Source organism: Notolepis coatsorum, assembly GCF_963971535.1.
Source record: "Notolepis coatsorum genome assembly, chromosome: 7".
Taxonomy (NCBI): domain Eukaryota; kingdom Metazoa; phylum Chordata; class Actinopteri; order Aulopiformes; family Paralepididae; genus Notolepis; species Notolepis coatsorum.
Window position 1 is genome coordinate 13,341,580 of NC_140171.1, and position 13,693 is coordinate 13,355,272.

The window sequence follows — 13,693 nt, forward strand, 5'->3', positions numbered from 1 at the left end:
ATAATGATAATTAATACGACAATATTTGTATCATTAATAATTTCGTTTTGAATTTATAGTCCTGACTCAATGAGGCATCGTGAGCATTACACACACACAGCAGACTAAACTAAACAGATTGCCGCGAATATAACTACTGTATAGTGGAATATACTGTATTAATATGCCATATAGTGTCTTCTTCTCTATGATATTATTTATTGTTGGTTTGATGTATTTCTATTGCTAAACGAAATAACGGCTTAGTGAGGCAGCCTCAGTGCACAGCACACACACACACACACACACACACACACACACACACACACACACACACACACACACACACACACACACACACACACATACACACGTACTGTATATGTGCAAAATGAATAGTTCCAGCAAAGTATAGGCTTCTATTATTCTAATGACTTGTTGTTAGATATTAGATAGTATGTCCTATTGTAGAACATGACATATTAGCATGACATCTCATTTAGTAATGTCAATACTGAACGACTGCACGATTGGCTCTTGACAAACACGCAGTTGTTCAGTATTGACATTATTAAATGAGATGTCATGCTAATATGTCATGTTCTACAGTAGGACTTACTACTATAATAGGAGTAGCAGCTGTTAGTATTTTGTAAGTGAAAGCGAGATAACGGCAGGCAAGGTGATGATTTTCAGAAATGCAAAGAAAGGCATCGCTAGAAGCACCACATGCACATCCGTCCTACAAAACATCCCTGCCACTCACTTGTGAGTGAATGAGTGACCACAATTTGCCACGCATAGCATGTGGCAGCAGTCCTGCACGTCATGGGAAAAATTACACATTGTCGCTTTTAATTATCTTGAAATGTCCTCCAATAAAATTCTATCTATCACCTAATTTTCACAGCTGAATTCTGGAAATATACAAAATAAAATGTATATTGAGGCGATTTTGCAATCACAATGTAGAAATGGCATTATATTTTTATAGAATAACATTTCTAATTATATTGTTTAATGTAGTGGTTTTAGAACTACAATTTAAGTTCTTCTTCGCTGGTGGTTAATCTAGTAGTCGTCAACCTTCATTGGTCAGGCATGACACATTGTGTGTAAAGGTAAACAAAAATAGATTGACTGCTCGTCCTTCCTCATGTATGGAAAACAGACCACAAATTTCACATTTAGTCCTATTATCATTATTATGTATGAATTCATTAGATGATAGACTTAGAAGCACAGTCTTGAACATGGGCCCATTTGAATTTGTAGGAGAGAGGTGAGCACCTTTTAAAGGTTAGTTTCTGACGCTCATAATGAGGTCAAGCATGGTACATTGTGTGTTAACCCTTTCACTACCACACTACCAAAGGGTTAACCCTTTCACTGTGACAATACAGAAGGCTAACCCTTTCACTTCCACACGACAAAGGGTTAACCCTTTCACAACCTCACTACAGAAGGTTAACCCTTTCACTACCACACTACAGACGGTGTAGTGTGGTAGTGAAAGGTTAACCTTCTGTAGTGTGGTAGTGAAAGGGTTAAGGTAAAACTAACCATCCTAGACCATCCTAGACCAGCCAGCAGCTGGAGAACTAACAAGCAGCAGAACTCGAGAAATACTAATGTCTGATCACTAAGTGTGTTTGCACGGACAGAAGGCGGAATCTTGCCATCCAATCTTGGAACTTGTCTACTGCTTTATACTCTGTCAGCATCATCTATTTTTTGACTGTCACAAAGGAAATGTGTTCATCTTTAACAAGTCATTAGAATAATAGAAGCCTATACTTTGCTGGAACGATTCATTTTGCACGTATACAGTACGTGTGTGTGTGTGTGTGTGCTGTGCGCTGAGGCTGCCTAACTAAGCCGTTATTTCGTTTAGCAATAGAAATACATCAAACCAACAATACATTTGGTTTAACCTGAAGGTTAAATATGTTAATTACCTGATATAATTCTAAAAACGCAAAAAACATGATTCCCCCCCAAAGGTTAGCACATTGAAAAGTCACCAATAGCCAGGAATGAACCAAACAAGTATTTATTTAGTTGAGAATTCGGCCATTCCGGAGGGGTCGGGGGATGCTGACTGGCATATTATTGTCTATCAGCTGAATTAGTTTAAATCCAAACCTACCTGAATGTTCCCCCCCCCCAAGGTTTTCTGACATGTATTACACAACAGAACAAATACCAGGTAGAGGGAAAGTTACCAGATGCACACTTGGCTTTGAATCTGTTCACTTTCCAGTAGATAACCTCAGCATAGTAGATAACAACATGACCCTATTACTAACAACATAACCCTACTAACAACATAACTATATTACTAACAACATAACTATATTACTAACAACATCACTATATTACTAACAACATAACTATATTACTAACGACATAACATTCTTTTTTTTTTAAACTTTGGCCATTCCCCTGGCTCTTTTATACGTTTATCGCATTTATTCTGGTCAAGGATGACCGACAGAAACAGGCTGAAAGGGTTCAGATGGGGGGGAAGACACTCTGGGAAAGGCACGGCTGCAGTCCGGGATTCGAACTCGCTAAACCCCAGATCCGTGACGAGCACGGTTGTCCCCGGCGCCGAAATAGCGCTCGAGGTACGTGGTGAGCTACTGGAGCTCCCCCCGACATAACATTCTTAGTAACAACATAACTCTATTACTAACAACATAACATTCATTCACAATAACCTTTCCAATAGGTTGGATAAAAAAAGAACCTCTGCTTGAAGTGAATGCCAATAGACCACATCCTCGGTGGGCATTGTATTAAAAAGCAAGAACAAGGACATTTTAAATATATGGTTTATATTAATATTCTGTTTCTATTTGTACATGTTGTACTGTTTGTATCTTGTATTTGTTATTAACTGTTTTTATATACTTGCTTTTATTGATTGATTGAATTTCTTTACTTTTTATTCTGTGTCTCGACATCATTATGGGGGCCTGCCTTCAGTGATCATTTCTAGACAAAATAAAGGCAATATATTGTCTGTATAATAAACCGTCAGTTCATACCAGATCCAGGGGCTGTTTGGCGTTAATAGGACAGGTATTGAAAAAAAGGTCACTTTAAGGAAAGAACTGTTGTGGCTCTTGTATACTATAGTTTAGAAATAGCAAGTATAGCATAAGGATATAGAGTAAAAACTGTATATTGTATAGGAGTGTACATAGGACACTCGCCCTCTCCCTCTCCCTCCCTCTCTCTCCCTCTCTCTCTCTCTCTCTCTCTCTCTCTCTCTCTCTCTCTCTCTCTCTCTCTCTCTCTCTCTCTCTCTCTCTCTCTCTCTCTCTCTCTCTCTCTCTCTCACACAGACACACACACTTATTGCAATTATTTTCACTGTCTTGCTCTCTCTCCCTCTCTCTCTCTCTCTCTCTCTCTCTCTCTCACACACACATGCACGCACGCACGTACACACACACACACACACTCAGTAATTCTCTCTCTCTCTCTCTCTCTCCTCTCACCACCTGCCCTCTCCCTCTGATGGTGGTGTAGAGAGGCAGAAGGAAAGAGAGGTTGAGAGCGAGAGAGAGATAGATGGAGACAGAAAGAGGGGGGAGATAGAGGTGTGTAAGTGCTGGATGTCTGCCAGCTTCAGTATCTGTTGATCTAATCCATGTGGATAAATGACCTCAAAGGCCTCTACACTGTAGCTAGAGAGAGAGAGAGAGAGAGAGAGAGAGAGAGAGAGAGAGAGAGAGAGAGAGAGAGAGAGAGAATTTTACACTGTAGCTAGAGAGAGAGAGAGAGAGAGAGACTTTTACATAGCTAGAGAGAGAGAAAGAGAGAGAGAGCGAGAGAGATTTTTTTTTGATTTTAGAAAAACATTTATTTACATAATTCTCATTACAATGCGTGTGTCAATACAATTAAATAACTAACTACACATTATATCGGGCAACATGTGTCCCCATCACACTTAAAACCACCTGAGATCTCACAATAAAAAATTTTAAAATACACCTGTCCTTCTGCAACACAACAAAAAAAACATTGAAGCTCCACCCAAACAAAAAAAGTATCCATGCGTCCATTCAACACATAATATTTCATCAAGAACAACATATGAGCAACCCAAGAATGGTCGCGTCAGTCCATTTGTGTCCATTTTTATATTCAGCGCATGAAATAAATCCCCTTCATCAGGACCCTCCGTTCCACTGAAATAATCCTGCAACAGGTATTGTCCCCCGATGGCATGAAAAAGATCCCCTTCATCAGGACCTTCCGTCCCACCGAAATAATCCTGCAACAGGTATTGTTCCCCGATGCTCCGCGCTTCAGTCCAATCGTCCAGACAGACCCTGTTGTGACAGGCTGTCCTCAGCCCCAATAAAGAAGCCACTTCCTCTGACCTGGCTACATCCACAACATCTTTCAGTTTCATTGTCCCAACTGCTTGCAGACACTGTCCAAGCCCAGGTCTACTCCCTTCCTGAATGTCCAGCCAGGCTCCACACATCAGAGGCTCCATCATCAAGGTAATATTACATTATCCAATTTTCTGAGCTTCTGCACAATTTTTCTCAGTCTAAAAACGTCCTGGGAAGTGTACCCCCCATTGTTCTTCAACCTCATTTGAGTCCTTGCTGAAAAAATAAACATCTCTAAATCTTCAAAAAAATCTTCCACTTTGACACTTCTCAAATTTTTTGTTGTGTGCAGGAACTTCTGTATCTGCCTGACTGCATTTTTTCCGTTGTGAATCAGAAACTTGAGAAGCATTTGGGAACTCATCTTCCTCAACACTTGAGATGTCATCCCCCCATTGTTTTTCAGCCTCATCCTCGTCCATGCTGGACTGAGAGGAACCTGTGTCTTCTACACCCTCCTGACTCTCTTTGACCAAACTTGTCACTCCTTCCTTATTGTTTGTTTGTTTGTTTGTTTGTTTATTTACGAGAGATGGCGCCGCAACGAACGGCTGCCTGTCTGTGCGCTCCGTCGAGACTGTTTACTTTTGTTAATATTTATAGTTTTTAGAGTTTTGTTTGTACCAACTGTTGGTGCATTTAATGTATATGACCGTCAGTCACTCATAGACATTGGATTACGGGAAACTTACCAACTGGATTACTCACTGGACCAGCTTTCCGAACCGCAACAATGGCCTGAAGAAATTCTCCGGAGATTAGGACCAGATCCTTTGTTCCTTGATCCCAGGAAAAGAGGACCCAGACGACGAGGAAAGAGGGCTGGGATCCGTAACAGGCTGAGATCCAGACGCCACCGTACACCACTGCCCAGTATATTGCTAGCCAATGTACAATCAATTGACAATAAACTGGATGACATCCGAGCAAGGATTCAATATCAAAGAGACGTTAGGGACTGCAACGTCCTCTGCTTCACCGAAACATGGCTCACACCGGAGGTTCCAGACCACGCAATTCAACCGGCAGATCACTTCTTTATCCATCGCAAGGATCGGACATCAGCAGAGTCCGGTAAACAACGTGGAGGAGGTATTGCCTTCATGTTTAACAAAAATTGGAGCGATCCAACTAACGTGAAGGAATTATCCAACCACTGCTCCCCAGAACTGGAATATATAACCATCAAGTGTCGTCCTTTCTTCCTCCCGAGGGAGTTAACGGCGATCGTCCTGATCGGAGTGTATATTCCACCGCAAGCCAGCAACAAGGTTGCGCTCTCCAGACTCCACAACGAGGTAAATAGAATACAAGTGGCGAATGTTAACGCCGCCATTTTAGTGCTGGGAGATTTCAATAGCGCCAATCTGAGAAAGGTATTGCCTGACTTCTATCAGCATGTGACTTGCAACACCAGAGGCGGTAACATCCTAGATCACTGTTACACGCAATTTAAAGGTGGCTACAAGGCTCATTCTGATAGTGGCTTTGGTAAATCAGATCACGCGTCCATCTTTCTTTCACCAAAGTACAAACAGAGAATTAAAAGTACTCCTGTAGTCTCGCGAGAGGTGCAGAAATGGGATTTGACGTCAGAGGAGACGCTCCGGTCCGTGTTTCACTACACAGACTGGAATGTGTTCCGCGACACAGATAACATTAATGTCTACACCGAAACAGTGCTGGACTATGTTTGTACTAGGGTGGAAGAAACAATCCCCACTACCAAAATGAAAGTTTACCCAAATCAAAAACCCTGGGTAGACAAATCCGTCCGTGAAGCTCTGAGAGAGCGCACCAAAGCATACAACGACGGCCTAGTGGCAGGCAACATGAATGACCACAAGGTGGCGCGATACAACGGAAGGAGGACAGTGTCAGAGGCCAAACGGCGCTACAGGGATAAAATTGAACTCCAGTTTGAACAAGCTGACTCTAGTGGCAGGGGCTCAAAACGATGACAGACTACAAAGGCGCCCCCCTCAAACTGAACAGTGACATCTCCTTAGCAAATGACCTCAATACCTTCTATGCGAGGTTTGATGCTGGTAATAACAACACCAGCTCACAAGCCACGGCAATGGGGGGGGGGGGTCGGCTGCTGATGGAGGCGCAGTGTTCAGGGTAACAGAGCATGAGGTGAGGCGGACCTTTAAAAAAGTGAATATCAGGAAGGCAGCAGGTCCGGACGGCATCCCCGGCCGCGTCCTAAAAGTCTGTGCCGACCAACTGGCCCCAGTATTCACTGACATATTTAACCTGTCCTTAGAACAGGCTGTCATCCCCACCTGCCTGAAGAAGTCCACTATTATCCCTGTACCCAAAAAATCCAAGCCTGCTTGCCTCAACGACTACCGCCCTGTAGCTCTCACCTCCATAGCCATGAAGTGCTTTGAGAAGCTAGTAAAGGGCTACATCTGCTCCTCCCTCCCCATCAACATGGACCCCCTGCAATTTGCATACCGCCCCAACAGGTCCACAGAGGACGCCATAGCCCATGTGCTGCACACAGCAGCATCACACCTGGACAAGAGGCGGGGGAACTATGTGAGAATGCTATTCATCGACTACAGCTCGGCATTCAATACCATAGTCCCCTCCATACTCATAGCCAAGCTCAGGGACCTGGGCTTGGGCTATGACCTCTGCCAGTGGGTCTTGGACTTCCTGACTGGCAGACCCCAGGTGGTGAGAGCAGGCAACTGCACCTCCTCATCCATCACCCTCAACATAGGGGCCCCCCAGGGCTGTGTTCTGAGTCCCCTCCTCTACTCCCTGTACACACACGACTGTGTGGCTCAGCGGAGTAGCAATACAATCATCAAATTTGCTGACGACACAGTGGTGGTGGGCCTGATCTCTGCCAACGACGAGAGGGCCTACCTGGAAGAGGTCAAGGTCCTGGCGGGATGGTGCCAGGAAAACAGCATCTCCCTGAACGTCAGCAAAACAAAGGAGATGATTGTGGACTTCAGGAGGTCGGGGGTCAAGGACTACAGCCCCCTCAGCATCGACGGGGCACCGGTTGAGAGAGTCAACAGCTTTAAGTACCTCGGAGCCTACATATCCGAGGACTTGACATGGACCACACACATTGACAGTGTTGTGAAGAAGGCACGACAACGCCTCTACTTCCTCAGGCGCCTAAGGAAGTTCCAAGTCAGCCAGAAGATCCTTAAGAACTTCTACTCATGTACAATAGAGAGCATCTTGACCGGCAACATCACCTCCTGGTTTGGGAATAGCACTGCACAAGACCGAAGCAGACTACAAAGAGTGACACGTTCAGCCGAACGCACAATTGGAGGGGGGCTCCCCACCCTCCAGAACATTTACAACAAGCGTTGCAAGGGCAAGGCTAAGAGAATCATTAAAGACTCCAGTCACCCGAACAACTGCCTCTTTGAACTGCTGCGGTCAGGCAAGCGATACCGGAGTCTCAAGGCGAGCACAGAAAGACTCAGAAGAAGCTTCTATCCCCAGGCCATCAGGCTGCTAAACGAACAATGAATGAACACTACACAACAACAACCACCAAACGCACATAGCACACACATCCACACGCACACACTCACTTTAAACAAACACACTGTAGCACCCACTCCACACACTTTATAGCACACACCCACTTTAAACAAACACACTGTAGCACCCACTCCCCACACTTTATATTTATGGATGAAGGATTGCACTACAACTCGTACACCTTACTGTAAATTGTACCTAAAATTGTACCTCATCCCATTTCTGCTTTGCACTAGATAGTACTGTACATTAGTACACTGCATAGTATTGTGTATTGTATATTATATGGTAACTCAGAACATTGTACATATGTCTACCGAACACTGTGACCTCATTTTTCTTCTTCTAAATTCATGCTATATTATGTTATTATGTTATTTGATACTATCTTGTCTAGCACAGTCTCTGGAGCGTAACAGTAAGAAGCATTTTGTATGAAAGTATTCTGTACTTCTGTATGACAACTATTAAAGAACTTGAACTTGATAAAAACAGTTACATATATAATACAATATAGTCCACAAGGGATGTGTAGGAGAATTGCCTAAAAACCCTCAAGGGGCTTGCATGTGGCATTCACCAGGAAGCAAAATTACATTATATCAAGATAAATATAAAATATAAAATAAAATCCCCCCCCCCCCCCCCCCTGAACAAACAAACACACACAAGCAGGCCCTACATAGACACCGAAGTAGGCACCCTGTGAGGTTTTGTCCTTTGCTCACTTACTCGCTCTGTTCCTTTATGTGAGGTTTCTGTTCCTTGCGCTCTCACTCGTTCTGTTCCTTTAACCACCCTCGCTTTGTTTTCATTCATTTTCTGTCAATTGGTTATATCCCCTCGTTCACACGTTTCTCCCCGTTGACGTCATCAGAGACGTCGCTGATTGGTTCTCTCACTTCCCCACGCTTTTCAATCACATTCCCCAGCTGTCACTGCCTTTCAATCAATCGATCCCTCATTATTTATACCCCGTTTTCCCCACCCTAAGTTGTTGGTTCGTCTTGATTTGTCGCTGGATGTTTTTCCCCGTTGCTTCTGTTTCACTGTGCTAATCTCCAGGAGATTCCTAGAAGCCTTCGCTTGGATACCTGCTCCGTGGCGCGCGCTCGCCTCCACTTGTTCCTGTTCCTTTACGCAGCTCGTCTGGGTGAGTTTTTCTAGATTGACTGTCTTGACCTATTTCCGATTTTCGTGTGTAAACCTTTACACTGAAGTCTACCACCTTTTTGTCAGACAGTCACTCACCCAGCCATTATCGTTTTTGCTCTTTCCTTTTTTGGAATAATATCTCGGGGATCTTCCACCTCCCACTGTGTATTGACACGAAGATATTATTTCACATTTGGACTGTGTTTGGATTTTTGCTCACTGTGTATTTACACGAAGATATTGTTTCACATTTGGACTGTGTTGGATTTTAGCTCACTGTGTATTTACACGAAGATAGTATTTCACAATTGGACGGTGTTTGGATTTTTGCTCACTGTGTGTTTACATGAAGATATTCACTTGGGCTGTTTTTGGAATATTGCTCATCACTGTGTTGTTTAACACGAAGAATATAACACCCTGTCCTCCAGCTCGTTTCAAGTCTGCTCTGTCACTGACCCGTTCCCTCTCTCCCTCTCTCGGTCTTGCACAACATCTGAGAGGTCCGCCGTGAGAATCTGCAGAGCGGTACAGAGGTCTGCTCCTGCTTCCCAAGACTACCCTTCCGGGAGAAGCTGCAGAGCAGCAGAACTTTGCCCCTTGTTCATTGTACCTGTTTCTTGTTGACCTGCTTTCCCTGTTTCACTTATTCTAGTCACCAAATAAACAAGCCCTTGTATTTGGCAACTCTGAATCCAACTCTCTTGTGTCGTTGCGTTTGGGGTCGGTGTCAAACCATAACATTACGAACCAACCAATGACGACCCCAGCCGACACAGAAAGAGTAGTCACCTTGGGCATCGAGGGGGTGGTAAGGCGTGCCCTACGCTTCCATCGCGCTCCAGGCAATGTACCTGTTAACCGTCTCTATGTCCCCAACTCAGTCCGGTCCCGGGTCCTCCAGTGGGGCCATACCAGCCGGTTCGCCTGCCACCCGGGCGTTCATCGCACGTTCTCCCTCCTGGCTCGTCGATTCTGGTGGCCCACCATGAGGAACGACGTCAAGGGGTTCGTACTGGCCTGCGCAGTCTGCGCCCGCAAGAGAGTCAGCACAGCAGCGGCAGTCCAGTTAGAATCAGCCAAGGAACACGCCCTACAGCTGGATGCGGCTGCAGCTGCTGTACAGGGACTCCGAGAGCAGGTCCTGCTTATTCAGGGTTCAATGGCCGCTTTGGCGGGACAACAGTCCGACATTCTCGCTCAGCTTCACTCGCTGGGCGACACCGTTAATGCCTTTCACCTCTCACACCCTTCAGGAACATTCCCCGCAGCCCCAGCAGATCTCGCATCTCGGGAACCCCTTCTCTCCGTCCCACGGCTGTTCGACGGTAATCCCGAGGAGTGTGCCACATTCATCATGCAATGTGAGTTGGTTTTCCGTCATCAACCAAGCCGTTTTTCTGCTCGTGGGTCCCAAGTGGCTTATATAACCAACCTACTTTCAGGCCATGCTGCCCAGTGGGTCACTTCCTCCTGGGCAATGGAGGCAGATTTTTTGTTCTCCTACCCAGACTTCGTGGCGGAGCTCCGCAGAGTGTTCCACCATCCAGCCCGAGGCCTGGACCCTGGAGCCCGGTTGGGGACCTTCCGACAGGGGAGCGGCAGGGTGACGGACTATGTCATGGAGTTTCGACTGGCGGCGGTGGAGAGTGGATGGAACGAACCTGCTCTTCGCCTAACCTTCATGAGAGGGCTCTGTGACGCAGTCAGGGACCAGCTCGCGACCCAGGAGGAACCTGATTCCCTCGAGGACCTGTTCAGCCTCGCCATCCGCGTCGACGGACGCCTCCAGGAGAGAAGACGTGAGAGAACCCGACGGGGACCCCCAGACGCACTCCCCGAGGACCACGACCTCGAGGAGGATTTCGGTACCCCAGACGTACCCCCCGAGGACCACGACCTCGAGGAAGTTTTCTTTACCCCAGACGTACCCCCCGAGTACTACGACCCCGAGGGGGTTTTCAGGGAGTCCAGGGCTCAGGTCTTTCCGCCTCACCGGCCTTACGACTGTGCCATCGACCGCCGCTCAGGGGCTCCCTTTCCCAGCGGCCGCCTCTACAGTGCTGTCCGTCCTGCCCCCTCCGTGACTGGTGGGTTTGTTCCCTCCCGAGCCGTGACCAAGGAGGAACCCATGCAGCTGGGACGCAACCGCCTTAGCCCGGCCGAACGGGAGTCCAGGCTCTTCTCCGGCCGTTGCCTCTACTGTGGCCGGGATGGACACCGTGTCTCCAATTGCCGTGCCCGGCCAAGAGGACCAGGCTCGCCAAGACCCCGGGAGATCCTGGTGAGCCGTCTTTCCTGTCCCCCGCCCCGGAGGCCCGCTGGTGGGTCGCCTCCGGACCTCTCGTCCATACCCGCCCGTGCACCACCCAACCGTCTGGCGGACGTCACCCTAGCCTGGGCGGACCAGCGGGCGACGGTGGGTGCACTCATGGACTCTGGTGCTGAGGGGAGTTTCATGGACGTTGGGTTTGCCACCCGGGCCGGCATTCCGCTTGAGGACCTCGAGAGGCCCTTGGAGGTCTTCGCAATGGATCATCGCCGCCTGGCTGACGTCACTCAACGCACCTGTCCAGTCCTTCTCACCGTTGCTGGTGACCACGTTGAGAGGCTCCAGTTTTTCGTCACCAGCTCTCCTCTTGTCCCTGTGGTCCTGGGCAGGCCCTGGCTCGCGCTGCACGAGCCCCACGTCGCCTGGTCCTCCGGTGCCATCAAGGGGTGGAGCCCCTCCTGTCGTGCCCGGTGTCTTCGGGTGCCGTCCAGCCCCCTCACCGGGTCCCAGTCCTCGTCTCCGGCCTCCCTCGCCGGTTCTCTGTCCCTGTGCCCGGCCTCCGCTGTCGGGTCCCAGTCCCCGCCTCCGGCCTCCCTCGCCGGTCCTCTGTCCACGTCTCCGGTCCCCCTCTCCGGGCCTCTGTCTTTGTCCCCCTCTCCAGTGCCCCTGATCGCCGGCTTCCTTGGGTCCCGTCCGGGCAGGCCGGGGCCGTGTGGGTCGCCGGGTGCTGTAAGGTTTGGCTCTTTCCCCACCACGGGCTTCTTGAAGTACTGTGATGATTGGTCCGCTGCTCCAGACATCTGAGCGCGCCTGTCGTGGTGCCGACCGGCGCCGGGTTCCTGCGCCGACTTACCGCCCTGGGCAGAGGGTGTGGCTCTCCGCAAGGGACCTCCCGCTACGGTCCTCGGCCAGGAGGCTCAAACCCCGTTTCGTCGGACCTTTCGGGGTCCTGAAGGTACTCAGTCCGGCGGCCCTGCGCCTGAAGCTTCCTGCATCCAGGCACATCCACCCCGTGTTCCATGTCTCCCGGGTTAAGCCCGTCTCCCTCAGTCCCCTTTTGCCTCCAGCTCCTGATCCGCCGCCTCCCGTGTTGGTGGATGATCACTGACTTCCATCGAGCCCATCCTGACGGGCCGCGTCGGCCTGGTCGCCAGGTGGCTCCCGTTGAGGGGGGGGTACTGTGAGGTTTCTGTTCCTTGCGCTCTCACTCGTTCTGTTCCTTTAACCACCCTCGCTTTGTTTTCATTCATTTTCTGTCAATTGGTTATATCCCCTCGTTCACACGTTTCTCCCCGTTGACGTCATCAGAGACGTCGCTGATTGGTTCTCTCACTTCCCCACGCTTTTCAATCACATTCCCCAGCTGTCACTGCCTTTCAATCAATCGATCCCTCATTATTTATACCCCGTTTTCCCCACCCTAAGTTGTTGGTTCGTCTTGATTTGTCGCTGGATGTTTTTCCCCGTTGCTTCTGTTTCACTGTGCTAATCTCCAGGAGATTCCTAGAAGCCTTCGCTTGGATACCTGCTCCGTGGCGCGCGCTCGCCTCCACTTGTTCCTGTTCCTTTACGCAGCTCGTCTGGGTGAGTTTTTCTAGATTGACTGTCTTGACCTATTTCCGATTTTCGTGTGTAAACCTTTACACTGAAGTCTACCACCTTTTTGTCAGACAGTCACTCACCCAGCCATTATCGTTTTTGCTCTTTCCTTTTTTGGAATAATATCTCGGGGATCTTCCACCTCCCACTGTATTGACACGAAGATATTATTTCACATTTGGACTGTGTTTGGATTTTTGCTCACTGTGTATTTACACGAAGATATTGTTTCACATTTGGACTGTGTTGGATTTTTGCTCACTGTGTATTTACACGAAGATAGTATTTCACAATTGGACGGTGTTTGGATTTTTGCTCACTGTGTGTTTACATGAAGATATTCACTTGGGCTGTTTTTGGAATATTGCTCATCACTGTGTTGTTTAACACGAAGAATATAACACCCTGTCCTCCAGCTCGTTTCAAGTCTGCTCTGTCACTGACCCGTTCCCTCTCTCCCTCTCTCGGTCTTGCACAACATCTGAGAGGTCCGCCGTGAGAATCTGCAGAGCGGTACAGAGGTCTGCTCCTGCTTCCCAAGACTACCCTTCCGGGAGAAGCTGCAGAGCAGCAGAACTTTGCCCCTTGTTCATTGTACCTGTTTCTTGTTGACCTGCTTTCCCTGTTTCACTTATTCTAGTCACCAAATAAACAAGCCCTTGTATTTGGCAACTCTGAATCCAACTCTCTTGTGTCGTTGCGTTTGGGGTCGGTGTCAAACCATAACACTTTAAGCCTACTCGCT